The following is a 22,083-nucleotide window of genomic DNA, read 5'->3' as shown; positions in this document are numbered from 1 at the left end:
CGAGAGATGCCTCATGTTCCTCTGAAATGGACCAGTGTCATCTGGAGAGCAGCACATGGGGAGGATGCTGAATAGTTAGAGCATCCCAGAAATATCACAGTGCCTTTTAGAAAAATAAACTGTGACAGCTTTTAAAAATCACCCCATGTTTGTGAAGGTGCTTAGTTGTAATTCATAACTTATAACACGCCTTAAGAGAACTACAATGTGATTTAGAGAATTAATGTCATGACTATAACAAGCTGGCAAAGTTTCACTGACTTTAACTTTTATTTATTTTTAAAAGCTATGCCTAAAAACATTATTTTGTCCAGAGCCCCTGATAAACAGTTATATGCAAGATTCCTTTTAGTTACAGAGGGATGAAGGTGCTGCTCCCTAGAAGTGTCCTCAGGATCAGGTCTTGGGGATATTCCTGTCCTACGTCGACATTATAAACAAAGATAATGCACAAGAGAAATACTTCACATCAAAATGTAAAGGGAAGAGAGTTAAAAAGAAAAAGGTTCTCTCTGTATTTGTAACTGAAGTTCCTCAGAGGCACAGAGACCAGTGTGCTGATAAGCAGCAAGTTTCCAGCTGTAAAGTGATACACAAAGTACTCAGAGCCAATTTTTGATCTGCAAGACAGACAAGCCTCTCTGCATTCAACCCTCACCACAGGCACCTATTTCCCTAGCAACAGCTTGTGGGGTGCTTTCATTTTGACTGAAGAACATTTAACCAGTTACATTATGAGCCCTGCACCTTGCTGCTACAGCAGCAGTTGCTTTTCACACCTACCAAATTGTTATTTGTGTGGCATTGAGCTGCTGGATCAATGCTGCACCTGCAGCACAGATTTGCTTTACCGCGTTTTGGTCGTTTGGGGTCTTTTTGTTTTTTTAACTACCTGAACTTTTTCAAGCTAAAACTGGTCAAAAGTGGAAAAAAAAACCCCAAAACCTTACAGCATTAAAATAAGGTAATTTAGTTACTTAGTAACACCCCTATTATTTTCCAGATGTTTCCTTTGTTTGAAGTTTGGAGTATTAGAGCACAAAGAAGTACACAACAACAGTTGTGTATGTAACAAGTACAGTTGTTGATTAGTGTTAGGGAGACTTAAATCAACCAAAGGAGACAGAAAATGTACCAAAATAATAATGCAACATCAACTATTCACCATCAGATCAAATGGCATAATGAGATTTTTTTTTTTAAAGTGCCAAGAATTGAGAAATTGCAATCTAGGAAGTAGCCATTCAAAACTAAGAAAAAGCAGTATCTTTCAAAGAAAATGTAATTGTACTACACAACTCAATCATCCCGAGTTTATCTTCGGATGTTGAGGAAGGAAAATACAAATTTTCATTAATACCATGCCTCAGTAAAATACAAACTACTAATGGACATAAGCCATAGCCTGAAGATCCAACCTGCTGGTAGTTCATTAAAGACAACCATGATTCAAAGAGCTCACATTCTGCACAGAACCCCAAGGAGAAAGCCAGCAGTTACACACAAGGAAAGTGCTCAACCAAAACCAATGCTATGAAGCAGCTCAGGAGCAGATCTGGGAAAAGCAACCAAAGCTGAGAGTTGACTGGTCAATTCTTCCCTGACTGATCACAGAGTTCCTGTAGAAGCACAAATCACCCTTTTAATTAGTGTCACCTGTTCAAAATTCTGAATACTTCTAATTCTCACTGAAGTTATTCAGCACAATTTAAGAGCAGGCCTGAGAGTCAACTATTGCCAAAAGCACAAGAACATTATTTCAATAACCGCATCCTGTAGTTAAAACACAATAAATTCCAGAGCTATTTTTCTCCCTTGTAATCCCATATTCCATCTTGTGAACATACAAATTCTCAAAACCTTCTGAAGCCCTTAGCCCCTGTGTGAGAAAGACAACTAATGTGTTAAAGGAAAGAACTCAAATTCATTTCTTTCCTCCCTCCTATGGATTTTCTGCTGACAGACTCCAAGTGTGTGGTATCCTCTTTCTTCTCTCCTAAAGGAACTGACCTAATACCAATATCCACCCACAAAAGATGCAAACAAAATAAATGAATATTCACAAGACATTTTAGGAATACATCAGTTCCAAGCTTATAATTTTGGACTATAACAATTTATTACAGTAAACATCTTTGCTGGCACTTAAATACTTGCTGGACTTTATTCTCATACTTCCAGAAACATATAATTCCTGGAGGAGAATGTCTGTTCAGTTGTGGCAGGAAGCACAATGCTGGGCTTTAAATATCACATAAAATAATAATTAAGTTATTGTGTAATAGCATTATATTTTCAAAAATAAATATATAATTAGATAAGAATGCATAATGTTAAGGATAGCAGAATGCCCGTGCTTCAGCTCCCCCTGACAGACGTGGTGGTTACAAAAACAACTCAGCAGCCAGGGCTGTAAATGCACTTACAGAAACTCAGGGGGATCTTTTAACGCCGGTTTTTCAGCAGCAAATGGAATCAGCGCCTCTGAGCAATGGTGTGACAGAACAGGGGATGGAATCACGAGGTTCCTTTTATTCCTTTCACGTGGCTGAAACACCAGCACTGTTTCTGAGGTACAGCTGAAGCCACCACCCTTCCTTATTGCCGAGGTACAGCTCCGTACCTGCCCGAGCAGCAAACCACAGGGGAGGCCCACGTGTGGAACAGGAGGTGTCTGGGATGTGCTCAGCTGCAAACATCTTCAGCAGCTTGTTCATAAATCACCATCCTCCCTACACACAGAGTTTAGGTCAGTTTAATGAACAAAACCAGGTAGTTTTGCTGTTCATTTTAAAGAAATAAACCCACAGATCCTGGCTCTGACTCCACAACAGGGGTGTCTACAGTAATATTTGCACAACAAGCATCTCCTCCTCCCCACCACTTATTCCTATCTTGTTACCACATCATTCTTTCAGTATGTGCATGTCACTGTTTCTAGGACTACAGATCAACACAAAAATAACCATTTGTCTCTTCTAGGTTTTGTTCCTTTCTGCCCAAGAGGCAGACAGGATCAGTGGTGGTGTACAGCAGCTTCGAGGGCGGCTCAGCCAGCACAGCTGAGAGCAGTTGGCTGCAGAGCAGAAAAACGAGGTGACAGCAAGAATGTGCTACTTAACCTAAAAATGTTGTTGCATCTATCAGAGGGAGGAACTGTGTTCCCACATGTGCCCCAAGTTGAGGAACAGCCCAGACAGATGCTAGGCAAGAGCCAGGAACAGAAGAGATCATCTTCCCAGGGGAAAACAGACCTCTCAATGCCTTTAGCACCAGGCAAGTAGTCAGGGTGGTCTGAAATTCTCTATTTTAACACATGACAAAAGCCATTAACAGTTCAGTTATGCACAGTCTGTGACCTGCAGGAAATATTCAAGACTGTAAAAAACAGGGATGGATAAATATATGCGAGCAGGGAAGACTCACTCGAGTCAGACTGGCTCACCCCACCTCTGAAAACTGAATGAGGAGATCCAATATGCTTTCCCAGAGCGGGGAGGAGAGTTGTAATTGCATCATTTTTCTAGATGAGCAGCGTCAATAATTTCGGCTCTGAGTCAGTCCTGTGCCTGACAATGCCCTGTGGAGGTCCCTGGGGCACGGTGCTATTAGAAGTGATGACTTTCACAACAGGCTGCTGAGCAGGATCCAAACACAAATACGCTTATGAAAGAAAGAAGAGCTGCTACTTTATTTTTCAGTAAGAGCAAGAACACACTGCCAGTACTTTGGGCAACTTCCAGCAGCCAAATTACTGTTAACGTCCATACCATTTTCCACTTTTGTCTGGGAGCTTCCAGGATGAGTAAATAAGACCTCATGTACTCTTACTTCTATCAACATTTCACAGAATGAAAAAGCCAGAAATAAATCAGACTTGCTAGAATCACCCTGTGAGCACCACTCACATCTTTTGACTGCCAGGTTTATGCTTCCCCCAGTAAACACACTTCAAGTTTGCTACCTAAAAATCCAGTCATTTCACACAGGAAAAAAAAAGATGCTCTTCCCTTCCAACTTGCAATTTTTACATGGCGAGATATACACCAAAATGATCTGTATTCAAGAGCAGGAAATAGGGGAGGAAGAATTAAGGGACTTTGCAGATAAGAACTATTTGCAAAGTTTATCTCACTCTTTTAGACAGAAGGGAGTTAAGCATTTGTGACCAATTTGCAGCTTCTAATGTTTTTATCTTGCACACCTTCCAGAGGCTAACTTCTAAACCAAGTAATTTTTGCATTTGATTACCAGCCTCAAAAGATGTATGAGTTCACAGTGAGAAAGCAAAGGACTAACATTTACATTTTTAGTGTTTCTGATGTAACACAATCCACAAATATTTACACATGCAAACCCCATACACTAACAGTTCATTCATTTTTGTTGGTTTTAAATTAATTTCAACAAATGAAACAGAAACCACTGAAATACAATATAATGCACAATATGACAAACCCCATATTCATATTTATCACTGAGTCAGCCCACTTCATCCAGGAACTAACATCCTAGTGTTTCAGGGTAAGGAAAATCATAAGTCATATGCAACCCTTCAGTGACCTTACCTGTGCATAAAACAGGCAAATCTACATTTCTAGGTACTCTATGTATTACACACAGACATAAAAATGCTGTAACATTCATTTAAATCATAAAACAATGGTTTACACCCAACTTCTACTACTTTATCACCATGCTGAGCCTAAGCATACAGACCTAGAACAAGGAAAGGAAGGAATAAAAAGTAAAATGTCTGTTAGGTATTTTTGTTTAAATCCACTCCTTAAAATGACTGTTAGTAATTACTTTATTCAGGCACATATACACTGAACTATACCAATAATTTCATCTCTATTTGCTAAATATACTTATATGCATATATAAGCACATATAAGCACAAAGAAACCCCAAATGATAAAATAAGTTGGAATTATAAGGAAACAGTCAAAACTTAAGTCTCAAAACACCAATTGCTCCACAGCATTTTTACATAGTCTTTTTTACAAAAAGACATCGGAGGTGTTCAGTGACAAGCATAGAAAAAGGTTTTCAATGTCTTTCACACAAGCTCCCAGATTTAGGTGGAATTCAAAGAACAGTGTGTGGGAGACTGCAAGATCTGCAAGAAATGGGCAGAAGTTCAAGTGATGTTCAAAGAAAACCAGTGGGGTACAAGGAAAAAGTGTCCCATTGGGAAACATATTGTACACTGTCAGTTGCAGACGGCAAGCACAAATTAAGAAAGCATTAAGACAAGTTTTTCTATTTAGACACTAGCTTGTGTCTAAATATGATGAACATGGAAACCAACATTCACTGAACTCCCCCACCCACACCACTGACTTATGAAATCCTGATTTCCTAGACAGGATGAGAAACAAAAGAAGTAAAATAAAGTGAAATCAAAGCTTCACATCAAACAAACTACACATAAGAGAGATTTTACAGGTACAATGAATACTAGATGTCCGCTTTATCAACATCGTGGCTGGAAATAAATCTGTACTGTGAGCATAAAGCAAGGACTCAAATCAGCCACAATAAACAAAACTTAAGATTTTGCAAAAGAATATATTCGTGGCAGCAAATATAGTAAGTAACACATAAATTTTTCTAAGTGGTGTTAGATTTTATCAATTTCCTTTAACGTTTCCTCCTTTGGCTGAGATGAAATTGGATAAACTGCTAGGGGATGCTGACAGGGCCATGCGTGAGTGACCTCCCCAGGGCCAGACCAGACAGAGTGGGGCTCCCCCCTTGCAGCCAGGGAGCAGCACTTGGCTCCTCCTCTGAGCCCTTGAATGATTCTCCCAGTTTGCCCTGGTTTTATGACCCTGCAGAAGGGATCAAGAGGAGGTCAGTCTGAGGAACAGGGATGATTCAGTGAATGACGCATCAAGGAACACAGACTGCAGGTCAAGAAATCCCAAAGAAGAAAAGGCAGATTCTCATTCTGGCAGAAGACAAACAAAAGAACAGCCAGGAAGTTCATCAATAAAGGCAGATTTTTGTGTCAGTACTCTGACTTTGAGCAGGCAGTATGTCTAGTTCTGGCCTGAAATTAGTCTCTTGCACCAGCAAGCTACAGTACAAACCCAAGGCAACTGAATCAATACAAAACCCAAAGTCCAGAAACAGAGCATATAATCTTCACCATATATTTCTTCAATTAGTATGCTTGAAATTACTAGGAAATAGATGTAAAAAACTAAAGGTCCTAAGAAAGTGTTTAAAAGTTTGCTGACTTCACCATTAAGACAGGAAGGATGTTAAAAGAATGTTTAAGCCCACTGACACAGCATTAGTGTTTTATCAGAATATTAGTGTCAGACTTTTTAGTAGATCCTGAATCACAAAATTGTGTTTTAAACAAAGTTTTTAGCATTTGACTGTAGAGAAGAACTCACCTTAGGCCAAAAGGTGATAAAAATTCATAAAAGCAGTGAGAAATCAGCATACAGTTCTGAAAGGCTTTCTTTTTGTAAACAATTCACAACCAAAAGCTATGTTTGGCAATACTGCAAGGAAGGTGCAGTGTCCCCTCAGGTTACCATCATGTTATTAAAAACTCACTGTTGCCTGTTGTTAATTATATAGCAACATAGAAAGGAATAAACAATTAATGAATAGTTAATGAATAGGAATACAAGCAGTCATCCCAAGCAGGTTAGAACTAGAGAAAACTACATCTTGAGATCATTCTGACTCAAGTTTTACTTCCAATAAAAAGGCACACAGTACGGTTTGTGTGCTACAAATTATCTGTCCAAATTATCAAAGACTTTTTTAAAGGCTACCATGGCAAAGAAAACTGCCTACCTAGTTAAACAAAAAAAAATTATCAGCAGATCAATTAAAACATGAGGATTAATAGCATGTAAAATTTCCCATAGTAACTGCCAATGTACAAACTCACAGCCTCCTGTAAAGAAAAGCAGAATAATTTGTCTCATATTTACTTTATGTTGGATAACAGTATACAAAGGTATAATATTTTGTGCAGCCACCCTCTCAGGTTATTGCCTAAAAACGAGTGTGGCCATAATTACCATGTTGCTTCCCTGGTGTAAGAAGATACATTTATGCTAGAAGACATTTGTGCAGCCCGTGTGCCCTGCTGGGAGGTGAGGAAGCTCTGCTATCATAAGCAGCTCTGCTCTGTAATCACAAATTCCTCCTGGCTGTCACAGGAGCTGACACATCCCTGAAGTTTGCCTGGACATTACTAAAGCTCTTCAAACTAACAGCCCTTCATGTGACAAGGGGGCAGGAGAAGGACTGGCTGGTTGGCACTGCAATGAGGAAGGAGCAGCACTCAGCCTCCTCTGCTGAATAAGACACCAACAAAGATCATCCACAATCACCTGGCCCTGCTGTTCCTTAGCAGAACAGGTGGTTGGTGCATTTAAAAACCAGTTTTTCAGGTCTGAACTCAAATTGTATAGTAACCATGCAACAGACCACCCGAGGGTCTGTGACTGGCCAGAGGGTCACACAGCAGCACAGGGAACAGGAATCAAAGGCTGCTTGGATCCTTCTCACAGAGCAAAGAAAAGCCTGTGCTGGGGGTGTCAGCATAGGAACAGGGATATGGGAACCCTGAGAAGCATTGACCAAATCCTAAAGAATACTTCAAAGAAGGAAGATTTGGCAAACAGTATGCTGTATGATTTGTTCTGCACTGACAGGTAATCACTAGCATCACCTGGAAAACTTTAAAAATTCCCCTTACTACTAGCTCTATGACTTTGTGACTGTCAGCTATCTCATGCCTCCAAGAGTTAAGTATTTCTAGCTCATGAAACTCCAGAAAAGTTTGTTTACTTTAAAAATACAGAGTTAGAACTGGTTTTAATGTCCAGGGCATTTGTTCCCAAGGTCCAGGCTCAGTGAGTGGGTGCAGAGAGGCAGCACCCAGAACCCTGAGGTGTTAAAAGCACTTGCAAATGGGCTGGATACAAATACAGCTGGCTGGTGTCTTGCAAAGAAGGCACAAATCAGGGTGATACCATCACTAGGCTGCATACAAAAAGAGAGCTTATTAAAATTCCACCACAAGGCTGGAAAGAGCGGTGGAGTTGCTCTCTGCTCAGAACTGGCACATTTCCCCTTGCCCACTGCCAGGCCACTGCTCTGACAGCACAGTTCAGGTTACAGCAATTTAAAAGTATTTCTGGATAACCTGATTTCCAATGTGACAAGCAGCTGCCTTCAGAAGTGCTTTGAAAATACACCAGGTTTCAGAAGACATACACTGTCTTCTCCCTTCTGGTATCTCCAGAGTCCCCTCCAATCAAGGGCACTAACCCAAGCCTGACTCTGGATCAGAGCAAGTTCTTCCCAAGTCCACTGCAGTATCATGATGCAATAATAATACAATATAATTAGGTCTCCTTTGCCTGCAACCCATCCCAATTGTGTGAGGGCAGTGCACAGTTAAAGAAATCATTCCTTCTCCTCCCAATCTCACTTTTTTCGCCTCTTGAAAATCCTTCTGTTTCTAATGAGAACATTTTTATAGCATGTAATAACTGCAACATGTGATTCATGACTTTCCAGTTCCCAGAGTTCCCATACTTTCTACAACCAATACTCTTCAGTATTACCAGCAAGTAGAAAGTTTGGTTGTTCAGGTGGTTTTTTGGCCACTGCTTCTTAAAAAATTGGCTGTTTATAAATGCACAAGCCCAAAGAATGATGTCTGGGATACTGGTACACAGAGTATGATGAAGCCGCCATTCAGAAAGATAAAAATAAACAAGCACAATATTTTGGATTCTGTGGCCACCAGAACTGATGCTTTAGTTTTCTTTATATATACCAATAGATGTTTATGCATCTTTACATAATTACATTTTTATTGGCAGCAGAGAGCTCCAGGAAAAGCCTAACCATGAACGATGCAGTTTAAAGCAAGTTCAGAAGAATCTATTTCCAAGTACAGCTGCCTGCACAAAAGGAGGACAGAAATTAATTCAACACGTAAAACAAGTGTTTAATGCTATTCTGATAAACCACTTCAGCTACAACTACATCCAAATTCACTGTGTAAACATGCTTGACAAATGGTTATGGAATACAGAGTTAATATAAGAAAAGAGCAACTCTTTCTTCTTGCTTAAATTTGTCCAGAATTTTGAAAATTACAACTTCCCCCATTATACTCCCAATATACTATTCATGAATTGCAATTTAATCTCCTTTATCTAGCAAGATCATTAAATAATTGGTCTGCACCTGACCAAAGCAATTAACACCCACATGCAGTTCTGCTCAGACTGACAATCTGTGTCACTGAATCATGTTCTACAACTCCACAAGTGAGCTCTGAACATGCAAGCAATCAACACATCAACTCACTGGGAAAAATAAAACAGCCTGTGTGGAATTTTGCCTTTTGTGGCACTGTAAAAACTGCCTCAAACTACAAGTAACTACACTGGGGGTTTCCTATTTCTTTGAAAGCTAATCATGGTGTTAGCACTGTTATCAAATCAAGTTCTCACTTTCTCAGAGCAACTCCTAGGTTTGAGTACCTTCCAATATGAATTTTGTGTTGTTATCCAATGTGCAACAACACTGCACAGTCTCAAGCAAATCACAATATACATCAACTCAGCAGTTGCTGTAGCACCGCAAAGCATCTTCTGCCTTATTTTAAAAGTGCAGCATCCTGAGGGAGGAGGGAGTGGGGGACTTGTAATTGTTACAATTAGCAATCTAAAAATAAAAACTAAAAACTACTAAATTCAAAACAGGATACTCCTCAGGAACTTGACAAAAAAAATAGATGATTTTTAAGAAGTACTACAGTGAAATATTTTTATGTTCATTTCCTGCTGTACAAGTTAAACAGAGCTCACTCTTAAGAAATACTGAAATTGGGCTAAAAATTCAACTGGCAATACCTTTGACCAAAACCGAGTCCAGGTCACTTTTCCAGAATGTTTCAGAAGTATAACTTACTACTTGGATAACCAGGAGTCCAATTGTACAGTACAACCACCACTGACAAGGAGGTAATTGTCCCTGCCTGTCTCTCTAGAAGTTCAACAATATGTTCTGGCCACTTCCTCTAGCCTGGTTGTTCTGTTCCTACAGAGGAAAAAAAAATAAAAAACATACTTAAAAATGCTTCTCCTATGAAAAAAAAACTGTGTTTTTTGTCCATTTAGCTTCATGATTCATCTCTGCAGCAGGTCAGATGAGCACCAGTACTGACTTCAGGGCGGGGTGGAAACACAGGGGCAGAAAGTGAACAGTGCTGCTGGCTTTTAGTGACAGCTGCTCCTTGAGCCAACTTAGCTGCACCATAAAAATCACAGCCTTCAGTGTGCTTACTTCTGTGTTCATATTCAAAGTCATATAACCCATTCAAAACCCAGCTCCTGATTAAAATGTATTAGTAATGCCGACATATATTTCACACATTTTCTGTTATATTTGTTTATTGCAACAAACATGTTTCTCACAAATTCATAAATGTTTGTTTCCTTGGCATTTACATACCTATCATCTTCATAGCTGAAACTGCCAGCAAAGGAGGAGCAGCAGGTCAGGCAAAGAATGTCAGGAAATGAGAAAGTTCTGATAGCAGTACCTCAGCTTCCTTTCAAATGAGAAAATTGAAACCAAAATTCTCTTCTGCTACTGCAACTTATTTTTTCAATTTATTCTCACATGTGCTCAGTAGCAATAACAGTAAAAAAAGACACACAGAAAAACTCCAGCACCAAGCTCACCCTCTCCCAAGTTGACCCAATCTGGGCTTTTCCCCACAGCCTAAGTCTGAACTTGTTTGAGCAAGTAGGTCCTGCCTGAAATACCGCAGCAGATAGGCTCAGGTTAACCTGAGCCAGATGCTAACAATATCTGGCATTTAAGTGATCGGGGCTTTATCACCCATTTCCATTATTTTCAGCTGAGTTTGAATAAACCTCAGTGAGCTCAGTCTGTGCCAATCCACCTTTGTGAGCTCCTTCTCAGCTGCACTCCTTGCCCAGCCCTTCCATGTGCTCTGTCATCCTCCTGGAACGCTTGTTCCCTCACCATTTTGGTTACTTGGATGGAAAACAGTATTCAAGTAATTAGTCGCTGCTAGGTGGCTTGATCATCAACTAGTTCTTTCAAAGAACCCCCAGAATGAATGTATATTTCTATATAAATAAAGCAGAAAATGTCCCAGACTGGACATTAAGTAAATATTGAAACTCAGGCTATATTATAAATGAAAAGCATCTTACTACAATATTTTATTCAACTCACTGAAATGCTAACTTACCATTATTAGTCATAACAAAAATTCATGGAGTGAAAGTAACAACCTTAACCCAAAATTATACAGTCACAGGCAAACTACTTCTACATTTGTCTACCTATAAAACACTTACTATGTTGTCTCTTTCCTTGAAATAAAGCATGCAGTCTCAAGACCTGACAACTTTATTAAAACCCTTTAAAGCATTTTTGTATTGATTCTGAGATTAAGCTTGTGGCTTTATAACAAGCCATTTACAAGGCAGCATTATTTAAAAAAATACTGCTATTCTTGCTGGACACCTCAAAAAATACGTTCCTTTTGTTGTGGGCTGAATGATAACTTGCATGACAAACAGTACTTGTCTGTGCCTCCACAGAAGAGAAGATGGGACAAAGCCCCATCACTGCCCTTAAGCGACGCAGGACACTGGAGAATGAGTCTGAAATTTACCTCCTGCACTTCACTCTGCCAGAAGGCACCAGCAGCAACCCGAGCAGAGCAAACACACAGACACTGCGTGAACACAGCACACACGAGCACCTGAGGGAGAAGCTGCCAGAAACAGCCAGCTCTGCTCAAAGAAACGCGTCCTCTTTCTCTGACTTACACCAGTTGCAGCCTTGGTAATCTTTGTTACTTCGTTTTTAACTAGAATCAATGCTTATTCGCTTTAGTTCTGTGCCCAGAGACCGAAGTTAAACACACCATGTTGGTTCCTTCCCTCTAATTACAGACCAGAATCCACTTTTAATGCTGAAAAGAGGATTACAGAACAGCTGTTAAGAGAGGAACGTTTTGGCCATTAGCTGTGAAGGAAGCTCTTAGGAAAAGCTGTGCATACAGCCCTGCTGTCACAGGAGAGCCAGCTTCGACTTTGTTTCTTCTTTAAAGCACCAGACCTGAAGCCTCTGAACTGCAGGGCCTGTGCTGGAGAAATCAAAGCAGCAGCTTGGCTGCTACAGAGGGGAAGGTTTGTTTATTTTTTATAAAAGTGCTACTGAAAAGAGACCACACAAAACAAAGCCGTTTGAAGGGCACATTTTGACACATGTCATAATTCCAAGGTACTGAGGTAAAGCAAAGCTTTGGCTGGAAAAGGATCAGTAGTCCCAGGTTCTATTTAAATCCTGCTGTTTATCTTTGAGTAACCTAGGCAGAATCATTCCACCTTTTACACCCTAAATCTTATTAGCTGAAGAGGTAACGTTCAGCAGTAGCGACCTCCACATGGTGTGCAGGAAATATCATTTCAGCATATTTATGCCATCATATATTATTATTAAGCAACGAAAAACACATCCAAAGGAAAGATCCAGTGTAAGGCTTGTCCCCCTGCCTGCATATATGGACTACCCTGCTGCTCAGCACCACAAGACACAGCCTGGATCCTATTTGAGGAGCCTCAGGAAGATAGGATGGTGTTAGAGGTGAAAGACAAACAACAGTTATTAAAAGCGATTTCCATGTCTCTGGTGATAACAATGATAATGATTTTTATTATGAGATAAGAGTGTTGCAAAACTCCTATTTTTTTTAAGGCAGCATTTTTTTCCAGATGAAAATGTTCTGGCTTTGTAAGAGTAGGAGGAAATCCAAGATCGATATCTTTACCATCCTCAGAATGTAAAACTATGAAACTCTTTTGTTTTTTTCAAACACAGGACGGACTCCTGGTGAAGTCTGCTGTAACAGCCTGAGGAAGGAGTTGCACTTCCTTATTGTAATACAAGATGATCTGAGTGCACAGTGCTTACAAACTATTTCACACTGTAACGTCCTGTCAGTTTAGAAGACAATCATCTTGAAACTTTGCAGATGCTAGTTTAACAGATTATCTCCCTCCTTATATAAGGTATTCAGCCTTTGAAAGAACCGGTTAACTCCTCAAACGGCGTTTTAGACCCTGCACTTCACAATTTGAATATTGACCGGGTTTTACTAGGGGAGGAGAGCGAGCGCTTCGGCTCAAGCAGGTCCCGGCTTTCACCTGAAGAGCCTTGGTGGTGTTAGGAAGGTCTGTAACGCTTTGGAGCTGCTTGTGAGCTCAGCTGTTTGTGGCGGAGAGCGGGGGGCAGCGAGGGCCAGCGGCTCCCCAGTGCCACCGAGCCGCCCGTGGCACCACCGCACACCCACCGCTGCTCGGCACACCTCAGCCCCAGCCGGACTTCCGAGGACAGTAAAGCACTCCCCGATTTACACAAAAAGGGTAGGTATTTCTGTACAGAAAAATCCCAAATGACACTTGCAATACAGAAGCTTTGCAGATGCTGAGTGCATTGTATTAATCTGGAACAAATCCAAGTAGTCTGGATCCTTTTTCAGAAAGATAAAACGTAGCTTCAGCACAAACTGTAAGACTGAGGGAACAATAACTGGGTGAAGCATTTCACTCTCTATTTTACAGACTTCACAATAAGTTAAAATAGGAACAAGTAATTTTGATAAATTCTGTAACGTTAAACCCATGTCAAAGGTGTAACACAAGAATAAATCTAAGATTACAGTTTAGAGATTTTATTATAATTCCATGGGGAATACTGTCTTTTTCTATTTTTTAATCGAAGAGCAATTGGCAATTACACAAACACCCACCTTGACATGAAACAGTGATCATCATCCCTAGGCTTACACCTTAAACTAATTAGCTCTGTGCCAGCACCTGCTCTTTCACTCAGCACAAGCCGTGAGGACATAAATGCCCACATACATCAGGGAATGAAGTCTCTCCCTTGTTTACTCTTAACGGCATTGACATTAGCTTCATTAAGAAAAATTTAAGAAGTTTAATGGCTGCTTTACAAGAACCCCCAATGACCCTAATTGCTGTTACTACTGGCTTCTGGAAGCAAAACTACCATGCCATAATGGCCATTAGAAATTCGTACTGGCTTACTGTTTTGGGAGAGGTATTCCACATACCCCTCAGTTTCTGTTCCACGCTTCTGGATAGGGGAAACTGGCAAGGTGTGGTGACTTTGGCAAATACACCTCAACACATTCTTTTTCCACCTACCGGGGACCATAAAAATCCTTTCAGATTTCCTTCAGGATTTAAGCATTTGAAAGATCAGGATATCTAAACACACAAAAAAATTATTTACTTTTGACCTGGACACAAGCATTAAACCCTCCTGGAGTTTTTCTCTTGCTCTCCTGGAATCCTGCAGTATTAAAAATAGTATTGAAAATTATTGTTATTAGTCTTCAAAAATCTATAATAGCTACAGAATTTCTTTATAGTAATTTTCCTTTTTAGACATAAAGACATCAAGTGAACAAGTTCACCTAGTTTTTTTTTTTTTTTTTTTTTTTTTTTGTGATGAGTTCCTTTTAGAAGTTTCCATGTCACTCTTTTCTATTAAAAAAAAAAAAAAAAAAAAAAAAGAAAAAAAAAATCACCACCCCTCGAACTCCTCCATCATGAATTTCGGCCAAAAACAGTAAGGTCACTAATGCAGGTACATTTACAGCCTATTTCCCACTATGAAGAAATTTTCATATTGCAGTGCCTAGAAGCTTTATTTCCTATAATAAATCTCATAATTTTTGAGAATTATGAGAATCAAATCCAAAGTTTTTAGGTACATTTGTGTGGATTTTCGCCACCTTATATTTGCATAGCACTTATCACAGCATGGTCTTGGGCCACAACCAAGCGTGTCAGGCTCTCAGTAATACAAATAAAATACAACACATCTGACAGGAGAAAAACAGACTTCTGTGCTGAACCAAATTCAAACATTACACTGCATATTTACTTTGCGTGTCCTAAAAGGGTTTCAAAGTGTCTCTGCCCAGTTCTCAGCACTTGTGCTGACCACATCCTTCCTGCTTATGACAGAGGTCTCAGGCTCAACAGACTTGAGCATAGTCCTGGGTCGCTGGTGATGACATGTCCCTGTCCCAGGATATCCTTCACCTGCCGCTGGCCAACATCACATCCCAGCAACAGCGATCCAACGCTGTACTACATGTTTTAAAGTGTTTTAACCCCTTTATTAACAATTGTTATAAAAATGCCATAACACGTCCCACGGAGAGTAGAAATAACTTACCTATTGAGCAGCAAAACAAGACACAAACCAAACTTCTGCTGATATTTCAAGCAGAGGTATTTAAGTACCTCCTTCAGCAGTTTAAAGCCCTATTGTGTTAAAAAAGTGCAGTCCAAAAAGGATCTGAAATACTCTCTACTAAAAACAAGTCGGCTTTTGAGCGCAAAAGACACCCCCCTAACTTCTCCATTCATGTGCCAATACTCAGGCCTCGCAGCTTTACCAAATCCGCCTTTTCTGAGCGAAAAAAACTTGGAAAAAACGTTTATGCATCTGAACATTTGTTCGCTGTTCCCAAGTGCCCCAAGTGATGTCATACGAGGTAGTAAATAACCATTACACAGGAAACCTATCGAGCCTCCGACTCCTCCTGTCGCGGTCCGCGCAGCGACCCCCGAGCCCTCACTCCCGGGGGCGGTCTCACCTGCGGCCGGCGGAGGAGCAGCAGGCAGCGGGTCGGGGCCGGGGCTGGGGCTGGGACCGGGCTCTGCTCTTCTTCCTCCTCCTCCTCCTCCTGCTGCCGCCGCCCGAGGTGTCTCTGGGGCCCGCGGAGCCTCCCCGGCACGGCGAGGGCGGGACCGCGGCGGCATCGCCCCTCCTGCCTCTGCCTTCTCCTCCCGCGCCGGGAGCGCCGCCGGCACCGCCGGGGGATGGCCCGAGGGGCTCCCTCCCATCCTCAGGGGCTCCCCCGCATCCTCAGGGGCTCCCTCCCATCCTCAGGGGCTCCCTCCCATCCTCAGGGGCTCCCCCGCATCCTCAGGGGCTCCCTCCCATCCTCAGGGGCTCCCCCGCATCCTCAGGGGCTCCCCCCTCAGTTCTGCCCGCTCCGGGTCTGCAGCACCCCGTCCCGCACGGCTCGGGGGTCCGTGTGTCCCCCCATAAGCGTTCACGATGTACAGCGGTGGAAACAAAATTCTGCCCAGGACTCTGAAAAATACAAAAGTTTACAGCCAGTATTTTACATCTGGCCACTGCTGTGGTGGTTCTGGCAGGGCTCCCCACCCGTCACAGGCCGGCGGCACCCGGGAACCAGGCTGCACCTGAGGGACCTGTCCGTGCCGTCCCACAGCACCGGGCTCCCATTGCTCCTCTGGGCCCCCCAGATTGTTCCCTGGCAGTCTCACCGGGCTGCCAGTGATTCCCCACAGCATCAAGCCTCGAACATATGGCCACTAATTCAGACGGAGCCTGGCTCTACCACACGTCAAGTCCAAAGCAAAGCTCACTGGAGGCAGCAGAAAGAAAGGCTGATTTCCTTGGATTTTTGGATTAAGCTTATCTGGTGAGCTGTTAGTCATTGGCAACCGCACACAGCCCATGGCAGGCAGGTGTGTGCCTGGCTACCTGCAGCTACAGCTGCGTGTTAGTCATCCACGGACGTACCATGACTGCAGTAATACCTTAGTAACTAAATACAGCTTGTATTTGTACCCTGCCAGCCAGCTGGTGCTTTCCCCTCTCCGCAGGCCCGAGTGATGTGCTGCAGTTGACTCGTGGAGGGAGCAGCAGCTCAGTGCACACACCACAAGCACGACAGCTTTCTGTGACTCTCTAAGCTCCTGTTCCAACATTGCTGGGTAAATAGGAAAGGCTGTGTTGTCTGACACTGCCCAGCTATTAGGATGATTTCAGGCTGAATTTTGGGAAGGAATTTAAATCCAGTTTCAGCTGTGTGAGACAATAGATAAGGAATACAGCTAGAGAAGTGGTTACGTACCTGCGGCACAGGACTGTGCAGCAAGACATCTGGACTCTGCTCCTCTGAACCCTGCCCTGCAACACTTCTATGTGCAGTCTTGGGCAAGGTACCTAATCATACCTTGGTCTTCCCGTTCCTATTTTGGACCTAGTGTCCAAAAGCACTCGGAAATTTGAAGAGCATTCAGATGGAAGCATTGCACAGGCTGTTCAGACCATTTCTTAGTGGAAAGGAGAAGGATCTTCCAGTTAAATGATTGTTAAAAAGAATTGTCTTCACTGGAAGTTGGATTAGATAATAAGATTTTTAAAACTGCAGGAAATGGAAAAAGACACTGTTCTGCTGAGATCATAAATGGAGTCATTTCAGAACAGATGGACTTAATTTATCACTTCATCAGAATTTAGTGGACCTTCCGAGTACACAGATTGCTTAACATCATTTCTGTATACCCACAAAAAGTATTTGCTATCCCAGAGTAAGATCTAAAATTCCCGCATGATTCAACACGATTGACGTTGTAGGGGTTTTTTAATGGCAGGAGCTCCAAGTGCTTTATGTACACTGTTGTGCAGATTACTCTTAAACTATCAGCAATTACTGTAACAATTTTAGCAAAAAAAAAAGTATGTAAAAGGAAAAAAACCCCAAAATATGGAAATGAGTATCCAGTTCACTGCCTCCTGCAGTGTGTTACATACAGATTCTGTGTTACACACAGATTCCCCCGTTCTCTTTTGCGCTGCTGAGGTTTCTCTCAGCGCCAGCAGCCGAGGCACAGCCAGGCTGGCTCTCACGAGCAGATGCTACCACCCCTCACTGGAGAGCAGCTGGCACTGCTGGGAGCCTGCTAACGCCACCACCCAAGCACAAGGTTCTGTCCTGGGTGAGCAAAGTGACAGCTCCTCCCTCACCTGTGCTTTTAGTGCCTTATTTTTTTGCCCTTGTAAATTAATCCAAAATAAATTTCCTATGCATACGTGGTAGCTGTAAATGTCAGATACTGTGGATATTTAGCTCTTAATTGGAGGTCCTTCTGAAATGTCCAAATTTGAATATAGCAATCCCTAGGGTTGTATTTGCTTTTTTGAAAGTTTTCCTAACAGACAAGCAGCCATTATTATTTTCAAGCTCTTGCTTAGAAAAATATCCAGCAGCTCTACAATGATATGTACATATTGATTATATAAAGTCAGAGTATTAAACACACAAATCTAATCTTCCTCAAGATTGAACTGGATAACAATATCATAAATCGTTTTAGAGATTTGTTAAAATGCAACGCATTTGCTGATAAAAATCTAACAAAACAAAATTTTTAGTTTTCTGTGTAAGTTATTTGTAGATAGGAAGTTTAAAACAAATGTAGCTGCAAAGTGAGTTATAGAACATTACAGGAGCCTGTTTTGTACAGTTCAGAAGTGTGCTTCAATGTAAATTGCTACAGTACCCAGGGCCATGAGTCATCATGAAACAGAGAAAGATCACTATTTTAAAAAGAAGCAGAGATAGAAAAACATAGTAAACTTCAAATATAATTCTGATGTGAGGGGTTTACATTTTTCTTTTAATAAGTCACCATGGGTTGAACCTGCCTTCAGTTTGTGTGCACTTGTACTATTCATAGTAGTGAAGAGAATGACAGCATTTGGTTCTAAATAATTTTATTTGCAAAATGTTTCAACACTCAGATTTTCAGTGGTTCCCATAAATAAGTCAGTTAGGACTCATAGAGTGGTTGCTGACCAAATAAATATGTGACAAAAGCAAATCAGAAATATATTTATAACCTCAGAAAATATTATTTTAAACCTTTAGAAAAAATTTGAAAATTAATATAGAGCAGACTTTTTTGTGGGTTAGACATTATATAAAGTTGTACTTGTAAAAGCAGGTAGACTTCAATATATTCACTCCTTTTAAATATTCCTGTGAGGTCCTGCAACACTACAGCATGGGTAGGGTAGCATGCTTTACCATGCTGCCTTTTTGTAGTTCCTCAAATAGCCAGAAACAGAGACCAAGACAACAGCAATTTCTGCTTTTCGTCACTAGTTCCACGATTCTGATTCAGAAAGACAAAAATGAAATGTTTTTAATGAACTCTACAGTAGGAAGTATTTATTAGAATATTGTTTGTTTGTTTGTTTTGGATGAGATTTAGCATGTATTTACCAGTGTGCATCCGCACACACTCCACTCTCTTTGGCCACTGATCAATTTAGAGAATGAGACAAACAACTTGAGTAAATTATTTGCTATTTCCTGTAAAGATATCTAATAATAGAACAATCCCAACCTGCTTGACACAATATGCTTAGGAAGGATGTAGTAAGACATTATTTTGAGCTGCTACATTGCTATCACCCTTATTTTCAGGGCAATATTAGAATTACTTGCTGAAGATCCTTAGGTTTATGCTGCTAAATGCATGAGCATCTCACTCACCAAATGCATGAGCATCTCACCAAAGAGAAGGCAGAGTTTCACTGCTGTTACATGGGTTGCATTTTTGGCTTTTGGATCAATTGACCAAACATTGGGGAATAATTTGCTGCTTTCTCTAAACAGAGCAATAGATGTCATACATGTTTCTTTGGGGACATGAAAAGCTATTCAGGTCTCTTGTTATTTGTTTTAAAGTTGTCAAAGACTCTTGGCTGACTTGGAAAGACAATCATGCTTTCTAGCACTCCAGCCTTCATTAAAGTTAGTGGGACAACAAAGAAAGACTCCAAAGAAAACTTCAAGCTCACAGCACTGGGAAATGATAATTAGGGAAGTTACCAAGAGTGCAAAAAAGTGTGTGACTGAGGAGCTTATGCAGAGTTTCCTAGAGTAAGTGAAGGACTTAACAATACAAATCCCACCACTTGCAGCTCCAGAACCTGAGCTAGGAAGTTTTGTTTGAATTCTTGGATTAACAACAAAAAAAACCACCTGCATCTCCTCTCTGGTTCATGCTTAAGATTCTAGCTCCATAACAAGAAAATTGATTATTCCTTGAAAAATCAGTGCCTGGTTAATTGCTTAAACATTTTTACCTGACTTGCAGGTGTGATTTGTTCTGAACCAAGGGCTATAGATCTGCCTGGGCTTTAAATCTTTCTGTATACTCAAGCTGACCTGTAATAAAATGGAACATTTTCTTCTAGAAATTTAATTACTCTCAACAATGACAGAGGACCCGATCGGTAGCTTCCTAGAAAACTGTTAGATGGTCTTTATTGAGGAGTCACTATTTTTATTAATTGGTAAGTCACACAAGAAAGGAAAATAAATGAAAAGAAGGCCATTTCCCTATTAGGGGCCCTAACGCTGCAGGTGGAGCTTGTCACAAAATGGAAGATGTTATTATGTTATTGATTGAAAGAACACAGAAAAGAACAGATCATTTTATGCTCACAGTAGATGATAAAACTATTTAGCTAACTGTTTTCAATTTGCACTTTCAGTATCTTACATTAGTAAGCTGCATTAGTATAACTTCCATACTGGAAAGAAAAGAAGAATACTTTGGAAAAATCAGTAAGGAACAAATGAACCATACATATTATTAGGAGAAAATCCTCTTACGTAAATTGGAATACAATTGTAGAACACAAAGTTCTAAAAGAATCCATTAGGAAACATGGATTTACCAAAAAAAAAAAAAAAAAAGCCAACAACAAACCAAAACCCACCTAACCCTGTTACAAATCAATTTTAAAAGTGTGTGGACAAACTTTATCTGATTAAATCAATGTAGCCCTATTATAGTGAAACCAATGAAGTAAAAATTATTTCTATTACCTGAGGATGTAGCCTTTCATATTATCTCACTGAGCTTTCAGAAGTAGCTTACTTCTTGAAGATTAGTTTCTTTAGATCACAATGGGGATTTTAAAAGAGAGAAAGAAAGCAAAAACATAACCCTCCCTTTATTTTCCTCTATGCTGAGAAAGAGAGCATGTTTTCCTCTGAGTAGTTGGTATTTTCAAACAAACCAATATAATAACTGTCCCAAAACCGAGAGGGACTAAGGTGGAAAATACTTTACTTTCTTACTATCCTGACATCGCAGAGTCCTGCTTGCTATCAGTGAAATCAGTGGAAGATCTCCCCTTAAATTCAACAAAACCAGGCTGTGGTAATTCTTAGAGTAAGGCAGAAGAGTAACCTCAAATTTCCAACAGCAAAGGTTTCTCTCCTTTGCAATAAAATCTTACAATTTATTGTTATAGCAACATTAAAAGTATGTTCATACTGCATCTTCACTACATTTGTTTTCAGTACAACACATTATTAACTGAAATCAGCTGGGCAGTGATTAATTTAATGAGGTAAGGACTGCCTGGTGCTTTAGCATGTCCACATGATAGTTGGTTGTACTGGCATTACAGTAAATTTTTTCAATGTGGATAAAATACTGAAGTGGGGAAAAAATCTGGTTAGCTTCTAACAGGACTGTATCAAAAATGGATACTCTTTGTTATTTAAAAAGGATCCATGCAGCTCATAAAAGTTAATCTCAAGCGAGGCCAGCAGCCAGTTTGGGATGCAGGACAGATGTGCTGCGCAGGCCACATGAGGCACAACGGTAGGAACAGCCTGTAAAAACTGAGACACTGATGAAGACACTAAAAAAGAAATGAAAATAAATAACTTTCCCATAATGACATTTGAAAAATAAACATCAGTCCTAATTTATGTCCTTTTAGTGTTTCACCGGCTCATCACAATTGTCTATTATAGTTTTCCCTCACTAAACAGCACCAGAATATTAAGGCTTTCACAAATGTACAAAGACAGTAATTAATAGTTCACAACTACTGGGATTTTGTGGACAAGTTTTTTGTGTCTAAGTGTGATAATTATCAAAATAATTAAATAATACAGAAACATAGAACTGCATTATTTAATGACTTGTTATTGTTTTCCATAGCTTTTACTTTAAAAATACTCTTCTAAAATTATAACATAAAATATCACTTTATTCAGTAGAAATAAAGTGCAGTAATGCATTTGAAGATTTAGGTGTTGTTTTGGTTTGTTTTTTTAAATATCAGACTGTCCATGCTAGGTAA

At 40.4% G+C, this 22,083-nt stretch overlaps 1 protein-coding gene and 1 long non-coding RNA gene across 5 annotated transcripts in view; one reads left to right on the top strand and one right to left on the bottom strand.

The window, feature by feature from the left end:
* ADCY7 (adenylate cyclase 7) overlaps window positions 1–15,843 on the bottom strand; it is a 58,888-nt gene extending 43,045 nt beyond the window's left edge. Inside the window, exons 1-2 of one of the 4 annotated variants that reach the window (XM_068202669.1) lie at window positions 10,513–10,695; window positions 9,912–10,098 (exon numbers count right to left, since the gene is read on the bottom strand). The gene's annotated coding sequence lies outside the window, so the exon portion shown is untranslated. Of the gene's footprint in view, window positions 1–2,426; window positions 2,624–9,911; window positions 10,099–10,512; window positions 10,696–15,742 lie in introns of those variants that run through there. The other 3 variants (XM_068202673.1, XM_068202670.1, XM_068202671.1) reach the window with 3 other exon arrangements.
* Window positions 2,667–3,886, top strand: LOC137480965 (uncharacterized). The gene is made up of 2 exons (XR_011003216.1): window positions 2,667–2,749; window positions 2,983–3,886. It is a non-coding gene; the product is annotated as an uncharacterized lncRNA (long non-coding RNA).
* Window positions 15,844–22,083: the final 6,240 nt, after the last annotated feature.

This window comes from Anomalospiza imberbis, chromosome 12, assembly GCF_031753505.1.
Source record: "Anomalospiza imberbis isolate Cuckoo-Finch-1a 21T00152 chromosome 12, ASM3175350v1, whole genome shotgun sequence".
Lineage (NCBI taxonomy): Eukaryota > Metazoa > Chordata > Aves > Passeriformes > Viduidae > Anomalospiza > Anomalospiza imberbis.
This window is presented reverse-complemented; position numbering and strand designations above follow the sequence as displayed.